This window comes from Crassostrea angulata, chromosome 5 (genome assembly GCF_025612915.1).
Source record: "Crassostrea angulata isolate pt1a10 chromosome 5, ASM2561291v2, whole genome shotgun sequence".
Taxonomy (NCBI): Eukaryota; Metazoa; Mollusca; class Bivalvia; order Ostreida; family Ostreidae; genus Magallana; species Magallana angulata.
The window spans coordinates 35,293,878-35,315,512 of NC_069115.1; the positions used below are offsets into that span (position 1 = coordinate 35,293,878).

The window sequence follows — 21,635 nt, forward strand, 5'->3', positions numbered from 1 at the left end:
TGAATTCTACGTAAGAGTTATCTATCTTTACCAACATTGAACATTTTTGCCAATTTTGTGCTAAATAATCAATATAAAGTGAACTTTTTGTTATTATGATACTTAATTTAGTTAAGTTAAATAAAATATCAAAGAAAATATTAAAATAATCCATCAGGTAAACGGCAGGCGTGCGGTTTTCTCTCGGCAGGCGTGTTTTCCCCGGCAGGCGTCGGCAGGCGTGTTTTAGTATGACCGAACGTGGATTTGATTTTGAACGCTGAGAAGACCAATCGCCACAGAAAGGTTGCTAATGTTCAGAAAAAGGATGGTCTAGTGCGAACGTGGACGCTCTCTTGGGCAGACCAATCACATATTTTGATATTACAGCTGAAAAATTCTCATCAGAGATGGAGGAAGATGACTCGACGCCAGTAAAAGAGATCTGTCCAGGTTTGACTTACATTCACTGATAGAGTAAAAGTATTGGTAATCTCGGCAGGATTAAGTTCGTCGAGACTGAAAGTTTTTGATAGACGTTTTTTCAGATTTTCAGTTTCGGCGAATCTTGCTGAGACTAGAGTAAAAGTAAAATTGGTATGGACATCATTGAATTTTTCTTATATAAATGCTATGGCGTTGTAATGCACAAGCATTGGTATGTAAGATACCCATGCCTATCAAAGTAGGCATCGTACATATTCGTAAGTAAAGCCCCAAGCACCTGAGATGTAATTTCATAATAAAAGAAAATAATTATAATTATTTAAACAAGTTTTTGACAGTATGTCACTATGGTTCAATACACATATTAGAACACAGTGGAATTCTTTGTCTCTCATTATTAATAGTTAAACTTAAGTCTAACATATATCAGAATTTGTATCATGTCGTCACATGTTTCAGATAATGTTTCCAGTAGTCGATTTTAAATGTATGGTTCAAAATGATGTCATACCACACATGCGAAATCTCCTGTCGTCTCTATGCATATTCATTAGTCAAATTATCTGGTATTCAATTTATATTTATACTCTGTCCCGAGTTTTTGCTTCCACTACTTTTCACTTGATACTTTGATAATCATAAATACCTTTGAGTTCAAACTACGTTCATCCACTATTATATAAAATGTCCAGATTATATGTTTTGAAACGCCCCCTCTACCTCATCGGGTTTCAATACACATCCCAAAATAAAAAGTCTGCTGAGATTTTGCATTGCATCAGCCATAAATAAGCCCGGATGATAACGTTGAATAATTGTGCGAGGTGTCTGGAGTACTTCCGAATGGAGAAAGATGTAAACATTTCCCATTATAAATCTCTGTAAGAAATTTGTTTTTGTTCCTGTGAACTTTTATGAGTGAAAAATGATAATTTGTCAATTAAGATATCTTAGATATTTTCCCTTTTATCGACTTTAACAGCATTTCTTTCACAGGTATGTGTATTTTTATTAAAAATAATCAAAAAGTGATGGAAGCAGTAACTCAGGACAGACTATAAGCCACAAGTTGAAACTGCAAATGATGATGACTTTGATTTTGTATCAGTAATTTCTGATGCTATATATGAGTGAGGTTAAAAATGATTTAGTTTTGATAGAAATTGTAAACTGACAGCCATTATGTGTGGGGTTAAGAGTTAGACTATTGGAAACCCATGATGTCAGGAGATGTATTTTAAGATAGAAAGACAGAATGAACACTTTATGTAATGATATACACTATGGTATATACATTAACTCATAATTTACATATTGACAGCAAAATAAATTTCAAATAGGTGTAAAATAGATGTCAAGTACAATGTCAACCTCAGATGGTGTCTTTTTTTTCGTTAAAACACTTTTACAGTGTCTGGAGTTTTTGTGTGACTTTCAGTCTTTCACAATATTGCTCCCTCAAAAATTACTTTTCACAGCCCCATACCCTTCTCCATGTTGAAATATTTGCATTTATCTGATTGGAGAACACCTAATTTAAAAGTAAAGATTTCAGAAGTCATTGTCTTATATTAACTATTCCTCTCTTAGTAAATATTATTATGTTTGTTAAATCTGAGTTAACATTAGAGTCTGTTTATGCCTTTATAATATCAAGTACATATGCATATATTTTTTTTACTGATCAACTTTGCAACCAACTGGTGTTCCATTTAAAATCCTCTCATGGTGCAAAAATTCCTGATTATGTAACTTAATATTACAGATGTTGACCATGAAGAAGTTGTCCAAATGTCTGATTGTGGTTGGAGACAGTGGAGGAGTTTGGTGGAATTAGGGATGTAAGCAGATACGCATTTAAGAGAGCTCGATGGTCGAGGCCATTTTAGACTGTATTGATCTCCTAATGAAGAGCTATATATAGAAATATGCTGGTTGGCAGAATAGATAGAGAGAGTGAAGTCATGACAGTTTATCAGGTATTTGATAAATTACTAGTACATAAACTACTGGGTAATTTCGTTTGGTACAGTGTATCACTGTGATTGGTTTAATTTTCATGGATTTCAAGGGTATACTCTTTCATATCAACAAATTAAAGACCCCATACAGTAAGGTAAAAGTTAATGTATTATTCCATATATATTTTGACTGAATCCTTAGTCCCAGAGATTATCACTGTGCAATATATTTTTTGTCATTTATTTTATTCTTTTTAATACTCTAAGCATGAGTATGCCAATTGAAAGTCTTTCATTCATTTAAAAAGTTTGTTTATTATATCAGTAAATTCTAAATTATATAATTTTTGAGTGCCATGGAAATCGAACCGCATGTAGTTAAATAAACCCTGAATCGTCCGAGGCCTAGTCTTTGTGAACCATAATTGTACATCCTAAGAAATCCTTGTGTTTGAATGTCACAACAGTTTTTAGATATTTCTCTATGTATAAGTATGTAAGTTGATGCTATTTCCCATCTTTCAGGTCATTCATCTGTGATCGGGACATTTTCTGGAAAAATAGAAAACTTTTCAACAAGATCGAAATCCTGTCGCACATGTACTTTGTCTCTCAATTCCAAATCAACACCTCCTCCACATGATTGCATTATCAACTGGAACGGGAAGTTCTATGAAGGCCATGGAGAGTGACATGATAGAAGAGATGGTCAAGGATGTGAATGATGGGTCTATTTGTATAAAGACAATAGTTGGTGATGAAGATAGCAAAATGATTTCCAAACTTCGGACAAACATTGACACAAATATTGGTAAAACATTGGATGCTTATCATGTGAAGGAAATCTTTAGGAACCATCTATATTGTGAAAAAATAACACAAAACTTTAACTTTCAAAGTCATACAGTATCTCAAAAGATGTTTATACTACATCTTTGCCCAAATAAAAAGCAGATATTGCAAGGATAAGCCAAGGATGTGCTCTTGTCTGCTTCAATATTTATGTTAGATATATAATAAAATTGTTGATAGCGTTCGTTCTGGAGCGGTAATTGTCAGCTTCATTAGTTATGCTAGATTGGTAATACATGTAACAATGTTGAAAGGGCTTTTGATTTGGGTGCATTATTTGTATAAGTTTGTTGATCTATTACATTGTACATATACATGTGAGGAGTTAAATATCCAGTATAAACTTGATTAGTATTAAAAAAATCATACCATAATATATGGTTGTAACAGTAATGGATGTTGTTCTGCCAAAATAGCTTAAAATTATATTCGGCATTTGTACTGTGCATTATGTACATGATGTAATGCTGATTTCAATCTTTTTTTATGTTTCAGAGTTGAAAAAAATAATGAGATACATGTAGCAAATCATAAATTAAATATTTATTTGTTTATACATACTAGAATTATTTTGTTCCTACCTGGTATATTGTTATAAGGTGCAAATGGTTTAAAAATTTATATTTTAGCAGAGGAATTTCAAGTTAAGCAGAGGAAATTTGGGATTTAAATGAATAATTTTTTACTCTTTTGGTGAATTTTATAAAGTACCAGCATTGTAGTAAAGATATTATTAATTGACTCAATGTTTATTGAACAAAAAGTTGGTATTGATTATTTTATCTACACTAGAATAGTGATCAAGTGAAAATGGCGCGAAATTGTAGAAACAGACCAGAGTAAATTCAGATTGCAATATCTTTTTATCTAAGTCATTGACATATGAGTTTCTCCTTTTCCAGTTTGTATTTGTATATTTCGTTTAAGTTCAAAAATAAAACTTCCAATTATATCAAAACAGATTTTTTGACCATTTAGCATTGAAGGTCAACACAAAAAGCAACAAATTTGAATCATGCAGAGGAAAATCGGCCGCACATTGTATGATACTGAGGAGGCTTTCAGAATATTTTTTTTTTAATAAATTGTTTTTCTGTCAATGTATTATAAATAGCATATAAGAAAAATGAAATAAAATTACTATAAACGATGTAGCATTGCTTCATTTCTGTTAAAGTGGTGTATTTTGATGAACGGAAGTATTTCCAACAGGGGTATGTTTGGATACCGTTACCATGGAAACAAACATATTAACCTATAAAAAAATTGTTATATTTTGTTAGAAAAAATGCAATGCTATTTGTTGAACCAATTTTTAAAATTTTTTAATTACTTTGGTGTCAGTCCCATACTCCCTTAATATATAAACTAAAGGTGGCTAGTATGCATGCTTTATTTAAACTGATCCCTTAATCACCAGAAGCAAGACATAATTTTCCCCAGACATATAGATAAAAAGAAAATTGATAGAAATCCTTTTTTTCACTTAAAGTAGATCCAGTGTTCTGTGATGTACTACATTTTTGTACAACTTTGAATTCTTTAAATATTGTTCAAGATATTTTTATATAGTTTATGTACATATAATCACATGAAGGTGATTGTTGAGTTCAAGATATTTTCGCAGCTTAATTTTATTTTAAATTTCCAATGTTTTTACATTCATCTATGCTAAGGGAAAATAACTTTTTTTCTGACATTTCTCTTAGTTGTTTGTCTAAATTATATATTTTTTCTTATCCAAACGATTAATTTTAAAATATGTTTGTAGTTTTCTGACACCGTCGACAATAAAATTAAACAAGATAAACAAGTATAACCCTACAAAGATTTTACTTTTAAGAAAAAATTATGGTTTTATTTATGTTGATCCGACAAAGTGTAATGACATGTAGGCCTATATTGTTTTTTTTTTTAAATTGATGAAATTTTAAGTCTATTAAGTTGAAATCAGCTCTGTTGTTCGACTTTTTTCAGAGAATTTTACGACTATGAAGTTACCTTAATTTGCATCCTTTTGTGTGTCAGCATATCTAAAGCCCTTGCTCCGAATATTTAAAGAACAGCCCCCAAGACTGAACTCTTGGCCCAATGTGGAAATGCCGCTCACGACATCTTAACTTTAATACACAGCTTTATTCTTATCTCTTAATAAAATATTTATCTCTTTCATTATCTCCAACAGCAGAACAAAAAAATGAATTTGGAATATAATGTATTAGATGCCCCTCCCTTCCCCGAGCAAGAACCCCTGCTTTGATGTCGTTAAATTAAATTTAAGAAAACAGCTACATTGTCTTAATAAAAACTTGTATGCAGTTAGTTTTTTTTCCTCGTCAGAAGTGAAGAACATTTGAAAACATGAATGTATATACGCAGGGGTTCCTACTTTACACTGTAATAGGCTTGACATTTTAAACTGGATTTCTTTGAACGTTTATGTCTAAAATTAATGCTGGTATTTTATCTTGACCAGTTTTTACCATATGAAATAAAAACACAATTGGCAGGATTTTTTAAAGAGAGCGCGATATAATGAAAATTTAACAATTCAATGGTTATAATTTATGTGGCTTAAATTCGTTTTGTTGCATTTGACTGAAAATTTACAATTTTGGCTGATGGCCGTTTTCCCCATGTTTGCAGTATAAGTAATGAAACAGGAAAGTTTGTCATTGCTTGTCTTATATAATATATTAAATGTCAACCCTCAAAAGGATATAAATACATGATTTTTCATTAAAAATTTTCAAGATCGGGGGAGCGGTTACCATCACCCATATAGACACAAGTATTTAATGTCAACCCTCAATAGAATAAATATGTATGATTTTTCATTTCAAGACAGGGGGAGCGGTTATCAACACCCCTTTAGACACAAGTCTCTCCCCCCCCCCCTCCCTCGTGATTTTCTGTATTTTTTTTTTTTGTAGTCTAAAAATACAATTTTTGATATTAATGAAAAACGTATAAATATCTCGACAATAGTAACAAGAAAATTTAAAATGAAATCGTTAAAATAATGTACAATCATATTCAACATTAATTTTGTAACAAATTACTCTATCTATATGTAACATAACAGAAATTGAGAAAGTACGCGCACCATTAGTTGATATCTAATACACATATATGTTTTTAAGGTCTTGAGACTTTTAATATACAAACTGTATTTCCATATACATCTAAATGTGGGGAAAAGGTAAAAAAAAAAAAAGAAAAAAAAAAAAAGACAATGTCTTCCTGAAAAAAAAGCGATGAAACTATTTTATCTGCTTGATTAAATACATATGTACTTGACCCAAAAACAAAATGTCGCAGAAATCATCTCTGAAATTACAAGTACATGTACCAAAATATCGCTGATACTTATGTTGTTGTATTTCTAACAAAAAACATTAGGCAAGAAAACACCGATACCATTGCTTTTTTTCGTACCTTTCTTTTTGTTATTTGATTTATGAATAAAATGTCGCGTAATATTGGTGGCGGATTCAAACAGTAGTTACTGCGCAGCTAAAATATATTTAATGTTTCGTGCAAATCAAACACTGTTGATGTACATAAATATTGCTGGCTTTTACGTTGATCCTGAGATCCACACAAAAATATATAAGCGAGGTTAAAGCCGGATGCCATGAGGAAAATTCGGCTTACGCATGAGTTAGCCTCGTTTCTGTGGAGGATAATGGGTAGGCTAGGAAAGAACATGACTAGCACGCGTTTATTTGAAATGGAATCGAGGTTCCATGCCCTGAGAATATGTTAAAGTTCAACGTTGCTAAGATTACAAAGATATGGGTAAACAGTATTGTATACAGTATTTCTTTTGAAGAGATAATTGGCAAATGATATCAACTGCATCAGCATCATAAAAAAGTTCTTTTTTGCCAAAACTAAAACATGCCTTAAAAGCTTAACTCGCGATAGATTGTTAACAAGGCTAGTGTACATCTTAATAATTCAAATAATTTAATGAATATAATATGTTATTGTTTACCTGATTGAATAATTATATGTCGGTATAAAAACTTTGAATCTCAAGAAAAATGCATCAAAATATGCCATATCATAAAAGCAGGGGGTTAGAATCAATAACATCTAGGATATCCTTAAGGCTTTTACATTTACGTAGGAAACACATGCGTATTGTCCACGTATTGCAGTATTTTTTTAAAGGATAACCACTTGGTTTTTTTGTTTTGTTTTGTTTTTTTATATTCTAAATGGAAGCAAAATACGACACACTAAACAAAATTAAAATTAATCCTCATGGCGCATATTTACGCATACTGTAACTGCTAAGAAGCTGACAATACATGTGCTTTATGATTTCTCAAACAAATGTACATATTTAAGAATAAAGATAACTCAACATGTTTTTTGTTGATGAAGTTGACTTATCATAAAAGCTAGTAAAACATATTGTTTCAATTACTTGGAAACTCAACTAAAATGTCGCGGAGCTGAACATTTGTATACTTTAATAATAGTAAAAAAAAACTTAAAATATAATTGTTAAAAGTGCCTTAGACGTGTTTGGTTCACAAATCTGAATACACTTAAAAACCATGGTGTACAAAAGAATGTAAATCTACAAGGCAGAGCTTTTTATAAAAACCCATAAATTTTGAAGATTTTTGGACGTGATTTGTTTTAAACAGAAAGATAAACGCGGAAAATTATGCTCTAACATGTAATATAACAATTATAGAAAGGACAATCAATCAAAAGGAGTTCTGAAATATTAAAAATACTAATTGTGGTTTGAATTCAACATTATTGACAACTTCAAGGGCCTATTTGGTTTCTATTTTAATCGAGGTAATACTTAAGACAATGAACCATTTATATGTTTAGTATCAAGATTTATGTAATATAATTTTAACATGCTTCAGTACAATATATTTTTTATGCAAAATCGAATCATTGTGAATGGATCAACCAAAACCTAAGAAGAATTGAGAAGAATTAAGACAAAAATCCATTACTTTTTCTGTTTTCATATTTGATAGATTATATAATATATTTTATTGATAGTAAATATATTATATCATTTTAATGAAAATTTTAATTGCCGCGTTTTTTTTTTCTTAATTAATGTTAGATATGTATAAGAGTAAATTACATACTAGTTGATAGTTTGAAAAAGTTCCTTATTGTGATAAACATAGCATGAACAATCCAAGCTTATGCAAAATTGTAATTTAGGATATAGAAGATTATTGTTGTACATTTGTTGATTGAATTTAATGGGATTTTTTGAAGAAAAATTATAGGCTTTAAAAAGTTCATAAGTATATGTACATATTATCTAATAAAAGAAATGGTTCGAAAGAGAAACTATCATCTGCAACAACCATGGAAATGTATTTCTTATGATCTTAAGTAAAAAACAACAGGGAAGTGGAAATTGTATATTAGATCTAACATGATTTCAAAAACACTTCAATCCAATGGAATTCGTATAGAAACCAGTTGATGTTTTAATTTAAAGTGAGTTGAACAACCGATCAGACCCAACCTAACACCAGAGTAAACCCCAACTAAACCCCGGGTTTACTTTCTGGGTTTACTTTGGGTTTACTTTTGGAAAATGTGGGTCCACTCCGGGTTTACTTGGGGTTTACTTTGGGTTTACTTGAAAGTTGCTTTTGAGGTAATCTGTAAGCACTGAAGTGTGAAGCAGACCTGTATTTTATCTTATCATCATACTGCCTGTGATTCATGTCCCTTGTATATTCCGAATACACAGTAAGCGTCGGCTTTCAGGGTATACTTCTGATCGGGGTTTACTCTCTGTGTCCACTCTGGGTTTACCTGGGGTTTACTCGGCGTTTACTCTGGGTCTACTCTAGTAAACCCAGAGTAAACCAAGAAAGTAAACCCAGGGTTTAGTTGGGGTTTACTTTCTGTTAGGTTGGGTCTGACCGGTACTGTAGCATAAACTGACTAAAGTTTTAGTTTCAAAAAATTCAGAGAAAAATTTCTCACTATTTACACTATAATCACGTAGCAATGATGTTGGAGAACGCAGAAATCTGAGATGTCTGTGAGAATGTCGAGGCATTAATTGTCCTTTCTGAAATTTTTAAAATGCAGAAATTTGAATTTGGTTAGTTTTTTAAGAAATTTTAAACTGTTACATTCAAGTTATAAAAGATAAACAATTTTAGCAGAAAACACCCGTTGACCCGTGACACCCGTTGACAGGACTGCAGTTACAGGACTGCAGTTACATTCTGGCAAGCATAGTTTTCCATAATATGGATATGGACAAACGTGTTCACATTTAGGCCCAAAAGTACCGGCGTCGCATTCTGTATCTGTAAATGACTTTGATATATTAGCAAAGATATTCTAGGGAAACATTAGTAAATTTTCTTGTAGTAATTGTATCAATCTTAATTGAATATCGTTGACAGCAGATCACTATAGCTTGGGTATTCTTTTGACTATTTAAACATAAAAGGAAAAAAATATTACAGTATAGGCATATTTTTCGTAATATTCTTATAAAATAACTTAATAAAAACTTTTTATGATCTTACAGCCGCGGATAGGTATGCATCTATTATCTTTTTTGTTCCATACATATCCTTGGCAGCATTTGACGACTCCGTTTGAACTGTAATTAAACAAATATTCTGAGAGTATTTCATAAGCAATACATGTCCATTTCACGTACCGGTCCTCAATTTTAAAACAATTGTCGTTTATTGTGCCCATTAGGTTGGAAGAAAGTTGGTAAAAGATATATTTAAGAAGGGCAACCCAAATTTGTAATTAAATAAAGAATTGTCTAAATTTAATTTCTACATCGTTGGCTTCATTTTTGTCCAATTTGGTATATAGACGCACCGGCGTAGCATTCTATAACTTATTGGCAACCATACATCAAAATGAAGAGATTTTATAAAAATGAATAAACTAGAAAAAGTAACACAAGTCGAATTGAATTAGTGAAAGTTGCTTTTTTGGATAGAATGACCGACTAGGATAAGCACTAAAAAGTGCAAATTTCCCTTTTCTCGCCTTTTTTTTTTTTTTTTTGAAACAATAATCTAAGCCGATTGTAAAAAAGAGTCACATTTACAAACTATTTACGAAAATACCTCGGTTTTTAAAGTAAACATAGTTTACCGGTTTTACAGACAAAGGAATAATAAAGATGATACAGAAACATCCATGGTCCTTAAGTTGAAAACGTAATCGCTATAAAAGTCTTCCAAACGAAGTGAGCCCATCATTGGGGAAGGGAAGACCTACATTGACCACACTTTACATAAAAAGAGTATATACTTGATTAAATGTATTTCTCTTTCTAGAAATGCATGGTGTTCCCAAGGTGTTATTTACTATACATCAGGTGAACCTGTATGGCCCCATGAACAAACATATATATAAGGGGGTCAGGACCACCCCGGGGCTAACCTACATATGATGTCCCTTGACCCTAGGAACAAGAGTATAAATGCTTTAGGAATGGGGATCTCAGTCGTTTTCCAGATAATTGGCCATTTGTTGTTCCGTGGGGGTCAATAATATCCATGGTTTAGTGGTCAGGATCCCAAACATGTACCAGAAATGTGCACTGCTTGGATTTTTGATGATGATGTATAATTTTTGTGAAAAATGCTAGCTGTTAAACTTTGTCATCTTGGCTTGATATTGCAGATAGGGTACCCCATCTGTCCGTAGAACTCGCCCGACTGTTTCAAGATAAGATCTGGGCTATTTTTTTTTTACAGATATGTGGCTTATATGTATCCAAGAATTGCATATTACAGTGAATTAGACTTCAATTTTTGATAAAACATGAGAAAAATACAAGATGATAAACTTCCTCATTTCTGGCATAATATTGCATGTAAGGTACCACATTTATCTGGATAACTCTTCTTACAATATTCAATATAAGGTCGTTTTTACTTTGCAGATCCGTTGTATGAATATACAAGACGTACAATGCCATGTTACATATTATTTGGATGGTAATTTTTAATTTTAAGAAAAATACTTGTAAAGTATTTATTTTTTAACAAAAAATTTTCTATAGAGTACCCAATTTATCCGGATAACTTTTCACAATAAGAAAGTTTTTGTTTTGCAGTTCAGTTGTACATGCATGCAATATATTTTGTTTCTTGTGGACTATATAAAAAGAAAAGTATCAGCTCTCCAACTTAGTTCATTTGTTCCATAATATTGACCAGGGTGCATCATTTGTTAAGATAACTTATTCTGTTGCAGTTTTCAAGATATGGAAGTTCAATTATACACCATAGAAATAAGCATCATACGTTTAATATTTTGATAATTTAAAAATAGTGAAACAAAATTGTGAATAAATAATAATATACTATGTACGTTTAATCGTCCATTGTCACAAGGGATGCAAACAGACTGCAATGAAATAATTTTGTCGGAAACTTGAATTACGCAAATAGAAACTATGACTAAAAGCGGTGTTAAAAATGAATATCAAAGCTAGATACATTTATTTAAACATTTTTAACGAGTAATTGTGTAATATCTTACCTTGAACAAACTTTGCAGTTTGAAACAACAATGTGTAGAAAAAACTAACAAGTTATCAGCAAATATAAATTCATTTTCGCAACTTCTTGATTTGTTCCTAATCACCAGACACATTTGTTTTGTCAAAAAGGGATTATTGTAGCATATACATTTGACTTCCTCATAGTTATACTTATGATAAGCTCACATGAGTATACGAATTACTTCACTTCGTTAAAATATGCGGACGTTCTTTTGTGTACTTTAAATCTGATATTCCGAAATGTTCTGAAAATTTGCATGATAGAAATATATATTTTTTCCCTAGTTAACAATATGCCTTTTGGTTTTTTTCTTACTAAATTAGATAAAATATGATTGTTTATGAGTCGCTCTTGTCTGAAGATTTATATTATACATTATGTAGATAGAAATCCATGTAAAGACAAAGAAATCTTATGTTTTTAGATGTAGAGCTGTTTTGAAAAATTGTAAGCACCCCATCGGAAGTAAACTAATCGTAGCTTTCATATGTTATCCTCGGGTAAGTGGCTATAAATTGTATTATCTATTGTACTGTAGCGTGTTAAAATTATATACATGTAACATTTTTCAGTTTTTTTTCTTAAGTGAAAAATGTAATAACTTTATCCCTTATCGCGAAAAAGCTCAATCACGTCGGTATTATACATGTATTTGATGATTCAAGTCGGATATGAAGGTGGCGACATTCCAGACAAAATACATAACTCGCTAGCAGATGATATTTTTTCTGCGATGATCGCTACTTTTATAACCTGCATGGATCATCCAAAAAGCAATCCATTGCTAATACTTACACTTTTTTGAAAATTAATAAATGAGTCTAAAATGTAAGTAAAATTGATTACATTATTGTTAAATTAAATGTAAATCAGTGCGTTAGATAAAAGAAACAGCCAAATCATCTTCGATAGGAATTCGGTTCTAAACTAATCATAATTGTTTCGTGTAGTCCGTGATCTTTCTTAATGTGATGAAGGTTTTAACCAAATGATAGACGAGGCGTGAAGATATCATTCCTGTCAATTTATACAAAGCTATGAATCATAATCGTTTATCTTTGGAAATTAAGGAGAATCATTAGAGGCTAGAGAAAATTATGGCCAAATTATATTTAGCCAACCTCTGATTTACATTGCATCTGCAGGGGTTCAAAATATTATCCGTGCAAATTTGGAATGCATTCAAAGAAATTGCATACAGGTTTCAATCTTTAGGAACCATAATTTCTCGAAACACATTTCCAATTAGAAACAACAAGAGTTCCAGACAAGGGGCCACATCCTTTATTTGAGCATGATCATAACAGTTACTGGGCCAAAAGGAGTTCATGAAATTTAATGAAAAAAATATATGGAAAATATAGTACAGTATTTACTGTTTAAAAGATTAATAGATTTCTCCACATATTATAATTTAGCCCTCATTGTGGTCTTAAAATTGCTTCGCAAGGGATGGAGTCATTTGAAACAAAGAAATACTTAAACTTCATCAAAACTCTGACGTAATATTAAAACGGATATTATTGAAGTCACAGAAAAATTTCTTTTCCCACAAAGGTATATAAAAAGTTATCACGTTCATATGTCAACGGGTAATTTCTAACAAATGCTTTTTTAATGTCTTGCCATAAAATTATTGCTTCTTACAATAGAGTAAACAAGTAGTTCTCTTAAAACTGATGTGCCTAGCTAATGGCATTGCCTTGCAGTATGTTTTTCTTTCTCTCTCTTTCTCTGGGGGGGGGGTGTATAAATATTGTTGATTAGTTTAAAAATTCGAAAAACATATTTCATTTTTGTTTATATATCACACCAATATGATATTCATTGCATACATGTACATAATTATTGTTATCGTGGAGAAATCAAACTCAAATATAACTTGGAGTTTATTTATTTTTTTATAAAATACATAGAATTATTATTAATAAACTTAGTCGGGAAAACTAATGCATAGACCAATTTAAACAAAAGATGTGAGCATCAATTGTCCTTTAGTAGAAAAAATATGCAGCAAAACAATATTTTCTCATAAGAACACACGTAATGTAAAATCATTGTAGATAATCGGTATTGTGTGACAACACAGATCAGGAAAATAAATATTAGCGGTTTATTAGTGTTTTTTATAGATATATAAACGTACATGATTTACATTTGAGGTACAACCCACCCCCTATAAGAAAGAAAAAAAAAACACCACAGTGACGGACTTGTATTTGTTTCTGAAAACGAAAGCAAATATTATATAGTAAAACCTATTACCTATGGGGACGATATGAAGTTCATTGTCGCCCCAGACGGCATCTATTTCCAATCTAGAGGGATGAAAAACGTGCTACTTCCCAAAAAGTCAGTATGTAGTCATTTTATTATACCAACGAAAACCATCTCCGACGTTGATGCTGCTTCTGTTAATGGTAAATAAGTTAGAGTTATTGGGCAGGAAGTATGAATGCTGCAGATGAATGATCCCGAAGACTATTCACCAAGGGGAAATAACACGAAAACACATTTCACGGTAGGATATTATTTCGTTAGTCAACATAGAAAACAAACACGCAGGTGTAATGAATAAAGGATATCTATGTTGTGTGATTTTATATTTGCTTTATCCAACGAGTTATGGATGGTGTACATGTTTGCGAGATTTGCCGAGCGAATATAGTCATTTCAACGAGTTGGATATAGCAAATATAAAATCACAAAATGATAGATGTTCTATTTATCTAATAAAATTTGATTTATATTGGGAAGCTTTTGAATCAGTCCCTGAAACGATACAAATATGATTTTGTAGCCTAATCGATTATGCAATGGTGTGTATTGCGGTTATGACCTTACGCAATGCAATTTCACTCAAATAAAGCTTGAAAGTTTTTTTATTTCTAAATATTTTTTCATATGGCCTAGTCACTTAATAGAATGAAAATACAAAAGACTTGATTGAATATATAGTCCAGTTTGTTGACAAACACAATGTTGCGAAAGCTTGTTGGTTTGAATTGAATTGAACGAGGAACGGTTGTTGATGTTCAATAAAACAAACACATATGTTTCGAAGTTGAAAATATTGAATTAGGATGCTTACTGGTGGTGAAATGAGTCTTGAAAGGCATTTTTTCGGTAAGTTTTTGGAAATATACACAACCAAAGCGTTCTGTTTTAATCGCGTTGTTAGAATAAACTCCTTCATAGCTAATGTGATTAACACAGTTTTTTTAAGGTACGAGATATAAGTAAATATAGATCTGCTGATATATTTTCTTTTTTTTTATTGACACATCATATGCTCAATTTACAAATGATAAAGTTTCCGTTATCAGTTCTGTTGCAAATGTGCCTAATCAAAGAGAGATTAAGGCATCAACATGTACATCTAAGTATGTCTCTATTATCTACATATAAATCTTTTTCTATTGGTTAGATTTTTTAAAAGATTGTTTTATGTAAATGATAACAACGATGACCAATAAAAACGACACTATTCATTATCTTTTTCATCAACTACTGCTAAATAACCATCATCATTTGTTACTGCATTCTCTTGGTGTAGACTTTCGTTGCACAGGTCATAAATATGTCTCACATTTTGATGTGTTGAAACAGTATATGAAGCGTCTATAGTTACAACACCGCACCTTTGCCTTAAATGTTTAAACATTAGGGCAGCAGTGATAATCCCAAAAATGACGAAGAGGGGGACTGTGGTACCAAAAAGCCATATATACGGAATTGGAGTGTCGGTGGATGCATCAGCATTGTCAGTTTCAAATGGGACTGTCGTCAACGTTCCCATACCAATCTCTGGAATTATTCGGTCTTCATTGCAATTACAAGGTGCACAATTAATAACGAAGATTAAATGAACTTAATCGGCGAGGAAACATTTGTATATCAAAGTCAGAAAAAGTAATGTAAAAGATAAATCCAACGGCAATTCGTTAATTGGCTAATTGATTTGATAAAATTATATAATTAATACAACAAAATGGAAATGTTCCACTTTTAAAAAAAATATATTTTGATAATTCCGTGTGATGAAGTCATTTTGGTAATTAGGGAAACTTCCACAAAATACTCTCTACATTTCAGAAAATATGCAATTATAATAGTATAAGTAATAGCTTAATAATTATAGCATAATATAGAATTCGCGTTTAAAGCCAATGTACCCTCAATCATATGACATTTACATTCATTCTATTTCTATGTAACGGCTACAAGGAAAACTTTACATGAAATAATTTTGTAATAAAATTGAATTAAAAAAACGAAACAACGTTCTCGTTATTTATCAAGATCTAACGTCTTGTTAAACTGTAGGGTGATATTATTAAAACAAATGACTTTTATTTCTCCTTGTATAAACATGTAGTGAACTGCACATTACTATGGAATTTAAAAGGGTTTACACACATACGTCTATATCTAAAACCTTAAAACAAAATCTTACCGTCTGTACTCTTTGGAAAAATCGATTTTTCCCTTAAAGAACGGCCTGAAGGTATTAAAGAATTACCTTTCCATTCTACTAAAATTATAAAAGTCTGAAAGTTGATTACAATAGCCACCAAAAGAAACAATTTTGGTGTAAGTGAATAAACATTACATTTCAAACGTAATACATAACATATATTCATTTGCAAAATAATCATGTCATGTTATTATCATAATATACTTCACGACCTTTACATCGTTGTGAAGCATAATTCGTATCCGGGTTTTCCAAAGAAAAGAATCGGTTATCTTTTTAGTCTTAGTTTTTTTTTTTTACATTAATTGCAAACATGGCACCCCTTTTATATGGAAAATTCCTGCTTCATTTTAGTAAATAGGTTGTTGTTTTGAAGATCAATTTTACATAGATCAGAAATGTGCATTATACTTTGATTTTAATTTTTGATCATTTATGAAAAAATACCAGAAGTTGAACTTATAAATTATTTGGCAAAAAATTGAATATAAAGTTTCCTATTTCTCCATCTATATCAATTCAGAGTTGACGAATGGATTTTAGATACTGTTCACACAAAAGAAAACCCGGTTTGCTTTCACAATAACAGCCATTCTCTAATCTGTCAATTAATTAAATCCTGGACTATTTTGTCGCAAAAATCGGACTGAATATGACATGTAACTGAATGCTGCATTGACTGAATGACATGGTTAAGTCATATAGTCACTTTTCAGGACCTTTCACTAAACATTCAATTGCTTAATAATTTTTATTCATGTGGAGAAAAAAATGTTTAAAATCCTTTAGTAGAAAGCACTATACGGACTTACTCACTGTACATATATGATTATCCCTTTTTATAGGATGTTTAGAATTAAGATCATGAAGACCTACATATACCTCTAAGAAAATATGAATTCTTTTTAAAAGAGTAAAGCATACATTTATTGTTATTGATAAAAAAAACATACCTAGGCATCTATTTTCTATTCTGTTCCAAACAAAGCCTGGACAGCACACCAAGACTCCTCCGGGTCTGAAATATTTTCCAGACATATACAAAAATATTATGAAAAATGTGTTTTATAGTTTTGAATATGAACTCTTTTTGCAACATAACAGTTCATGCAGTTTCTTTAAATGAACTTGTTTTTAAAATTGATTATGATAACAATCTATAGTTGACAGTCTAAATAGTGACTACTTACACTGTGCAGATTTTTGCAGCTAAATTAACGACATACGTGCATAAACAGAATATTTTCATTAAAATAATCCAGGCATTCATTTTTCAAACGGAAGTTTTGATCACATCAACACACTCACTAGGCGCTCCTCACATATCATCTACATTTTCCTTTGATCACAAATAACTGTAATTCCATTGATCACAAATAAGTGTACCACAATTGACTGTGCGTGTTATTTAGTTCCTCTTATATAGGAAATTTTAATTGATAATATTTTTTAGGGGGGGGTGTTAATGGTTATGCAATATGAAAGTTATTCAATACCAACAATCAATGATTATGATATAAATATTATTTTTACACCTACGGATTATTTTTCCTCAACAATTTATGAAAATATATTGTAATTTTACAACTCTAAACTTGCAAGCCATATATATGTAATCGATTAAAATGATGCCCACGCATTCATACAAATTTTAGCTGCATTAAAATGTATTGTTTACATTTGCTACTTATACGTCAAATTTTATAATTCAAGTAGTTTTTTTTTAAATAATGTTCACATCGTTATTTGGTGTCGTCCATTTCTAGCTTTGGTGTTACTTTGCGTGTACTGCATGAATTTCTTTATTGATCAAACCTCAAAGCTTCATTTATAGTTGCACGGACTGACCACAGACATCCGAGTAGTTGTATTGATCTTTGTAATATTCACATGTATTGAACATTTTATGTTTCTCCTGTGGTTCAGGTCGACAATGTTGATGATTTACTTTTTTCAAAAAGTTTTTATGGATAATTATTTAAATAAGATGACTCATAAAGAGGTAAAAATATTAAGATTTTAAAAACTATAATACTTTCTTTGGTGTTTCATAAGGGCTATAAAAGTAGCTACATAAAGCGTTTTTTAATAAAAATAAACGAAACGCGTCAGCGGGTTATGTATTTTTCCTGACATGCTTATAAGCTAACTTCAAACCCGAAACACCAATGAATGCGTTTTATTGTTTAAACTCCCCAATAACCCTTACTACGAAAATAAAAATCCATCGGCAAATTAAGAAGCTTTTTGCTGCTATTAGAATGGTACTAATGTATTTATAAACAATGTGTGTCTTACGTCATTACTATTAATAAAAAAAATGCTTAAAAGAAATGATCATGATATTTTGAATTTTTTCTTTTCACTTTTATTTTGCGTTTTGTTAAAAAGATTTTTCTTCTTTTTCTGAATAGCTTGAATGCTAGCTTATATGATGTAACTATTACTAGATATCATGAGGACAAAACTCATATTACAATTATATACTGAACACAAACAAGGAAAATAATGTTAGCAAATAATAAAGAAATTACATAATAACATAAGGCAATCGCCACAGAATTGTATGAGAAATTTCAAAAAAGCATTGTAATCAATTTAAAGGACAAGAAACTATTGCTTTGTTACACGAGTTTTTTTCGATAATCCTGAACAAAGAAACTATGAAAGAAATATATCAATGAAAGTTGAATGGTACCTTTTTGATGAATTTACAAATTCATTAATTTCCCAATTCAAATTAAATAAAATTTAACTGGCCAATACATGTAAAACAAATATCAGATATATTATCATTGGATAAAATAAAAGTGAAAAACACTAAACCATGTATTCACTATGATCATTAAGCAGGTATAATTGAAATGTATAGCACTTATCCCACTAAAAAATTATTATATAAAACTAAAATTGATTTGAATCAAGACTGTCACGACTTTACACCATTCATGTTCTTGTATCTATATTAATTTATAAAAAAAACTGATATAATATTAGGCAGGCAACTTGTTCAACTTCCCCTTTGAGGAAGGAAACGCTGTTTTTATTGAAAAGCTTGAAAACTATGTAGCAGTCATATTTTATGATTAAAAAATATATTTTAATTGGTAATTATAGTGTCTGTACATAATTATATGTATAATATCTTTATTTTTTATAGATCTTCTGAAGGCATATATCTAAATGACTTACTGGTTTACTCTTAATATGTATGAATTCACTAATGGGCCTTATTTTCAGAACAGTCATTACACGTAATTGCTTTATATTTAGCCTGGTCGATGTTTAAATGTGTCTTTTGATTTCATTGAATGTTTCCTCTAAAACTGCAATTTCTTACCTACATTTATTTGATATGTATATACTCATTGAGACTTATTTAGACCTACAATTTACCTAGTTCTCTATTAATTGATTTATTATACCTTCCATTTCGATATCATGATTGAATGAGAAAATGAACATCAAAGTTCTATAATTCTATGTCGAATATTTACACTTGATTAATGTTTTTACAGAGTCAAATAATACGTATATATGGATAATAACAAATTCAAAGTACTACTAACCCTAACATCATTATTCATTGATTAAATTAGGCAAACCTCACACATTATATATATATTTTTTTCTTTAAGGCCTTTGACAAATTTTATCAAATTGTTACATTTGGTTATTTTTTTCAACAACGTTTTGAATCTATATGTGATTGAAAATAACTTTAAAACATCATTTAGCAAAAAAAGACAGTCATTTCATGACTACAAACTTTTTCGAAAGGTAACAACACATACACATGTCTGATGTCCTTTTCAAACAGATCAAACTTCTTCCTTTCATTAAGACTTTTTCCACAAAGAACACTTTCCTTCCACCAAAACCCTGTGAACAGTCAATGAGTCAATTTCTGTGTAATATAATATAGGAAAACAAAACAAAAAGAGCCCTGGACATCGATGAAAAAAATTGGTATAAGTGAATTGTCACGTTTAAAATGATACATCTACATGTAATCACATAAGATAAACAAAAGAGTGATATAAGTATTTTACTACTTGTATATAATCATTACCAAAGGCTTAATCGAAACCAAACTCTCTCACATCATAGAATAGTATTTATAGTATAAAATTATAATCTTATGAAAAAGCATTTGAATCATTCATTATTGCAAAATATAAAAACTGAAGATTTATTGGTAAAGAAAGCATTTTTTTTTAGTGTTTTATGAAGATTTTTGTATAAACAGAGACAATTTGTTCAAATATCAAAACATTTGTATGCAATGCTAATAAACATGTTATCATCTTCTTCGAAACCAATGCAACGTAATCACTTTTCATGATATACAATTGTAAAAGATATGCTGGAAAGTAGTGTTTGATTAATTAAAACAATATATTACAGTTTATTCAAAAAGTCAAATAGATATACGTTGATTTGCGTAAAGGTAACAAACTAAAATTACACTTACATTTGTCTTAATCCTGACTTGAAGTTGCTGAACTTAGGAAATCGTATAGTATAATACAAATCCTTCATATATGATGACCAATGGAGCTGCAACAACAAAACAACCAAATACTTAGTCTAGTAGTTATGACTATAATGCCATCTAAAATCTGGATTGTCCTATCTAGATCTATATACCTTTCAGGTAGGAATGAATTTCCCAACTTAAAAAAACTTAAATCTATACAAAACGTTTCTAACTTTCTCTTTGCGATGAAGTAGTAGTAAACTTTCCTATATGAAATATCAGTGATTGCGTTGTTGGCCCTATGGTCCACTCTACAATAATCAAATAAATAACGAAAAAATATGTTCTTTTTTTTGTAAATACTTATTATAAGAAAAACGACATGTCGTCCAAGGAGGTCCAATTCTACCAGCATCACATTCTGTATTTTCCGTAATTTTGCAGTAAGGTAAAATGTCTTCAACATATATCATATAAAATCATATTAATTTACAAGGTTTTTTCCCAATTTTTAGGATTTTGAATTTTGAAATTTCGAGCGAAGGTTGATATTTGAACTTCTTTTGATACTTAATATTGTGATGATCTATTAATAGAAACATTGATATAAAATGAAACACAATTTGAATATAGACAAAAAAATAAGCAAAGGGAATATGTATCCTAATATTTTTTATTATTTAAGGAAAGTGTATTTTATAGAATTACGAATGAAGCACCACTCACCTAATATTATTTACATGTATTAGCATGTCATGCGCGATGTCTGCTCGTAATTGTGACGATTAGAGATTTTATCAGTAAACAGAATTATTACGAATGTTCATGAATATATACAGTCATTTCATGCATATTTTTTACAATTCTATCCCATG

At 30.5% G+C, this 21,635-nt stretch overlaps 1 pseudogene; it reads left to right on the plus strand.

Moving 5' to 3' along the window:
• The first annotated feature begins 243 nt into the window (after nt 1–243).
• Nucleotides 244–4,082, plus strand: LOC128183237 (uncharacterized; annotated as a pseudogene).
• The last annotated feature ends 17,553 nt before the right edge of the window (nt 4,083–21,635 follow it).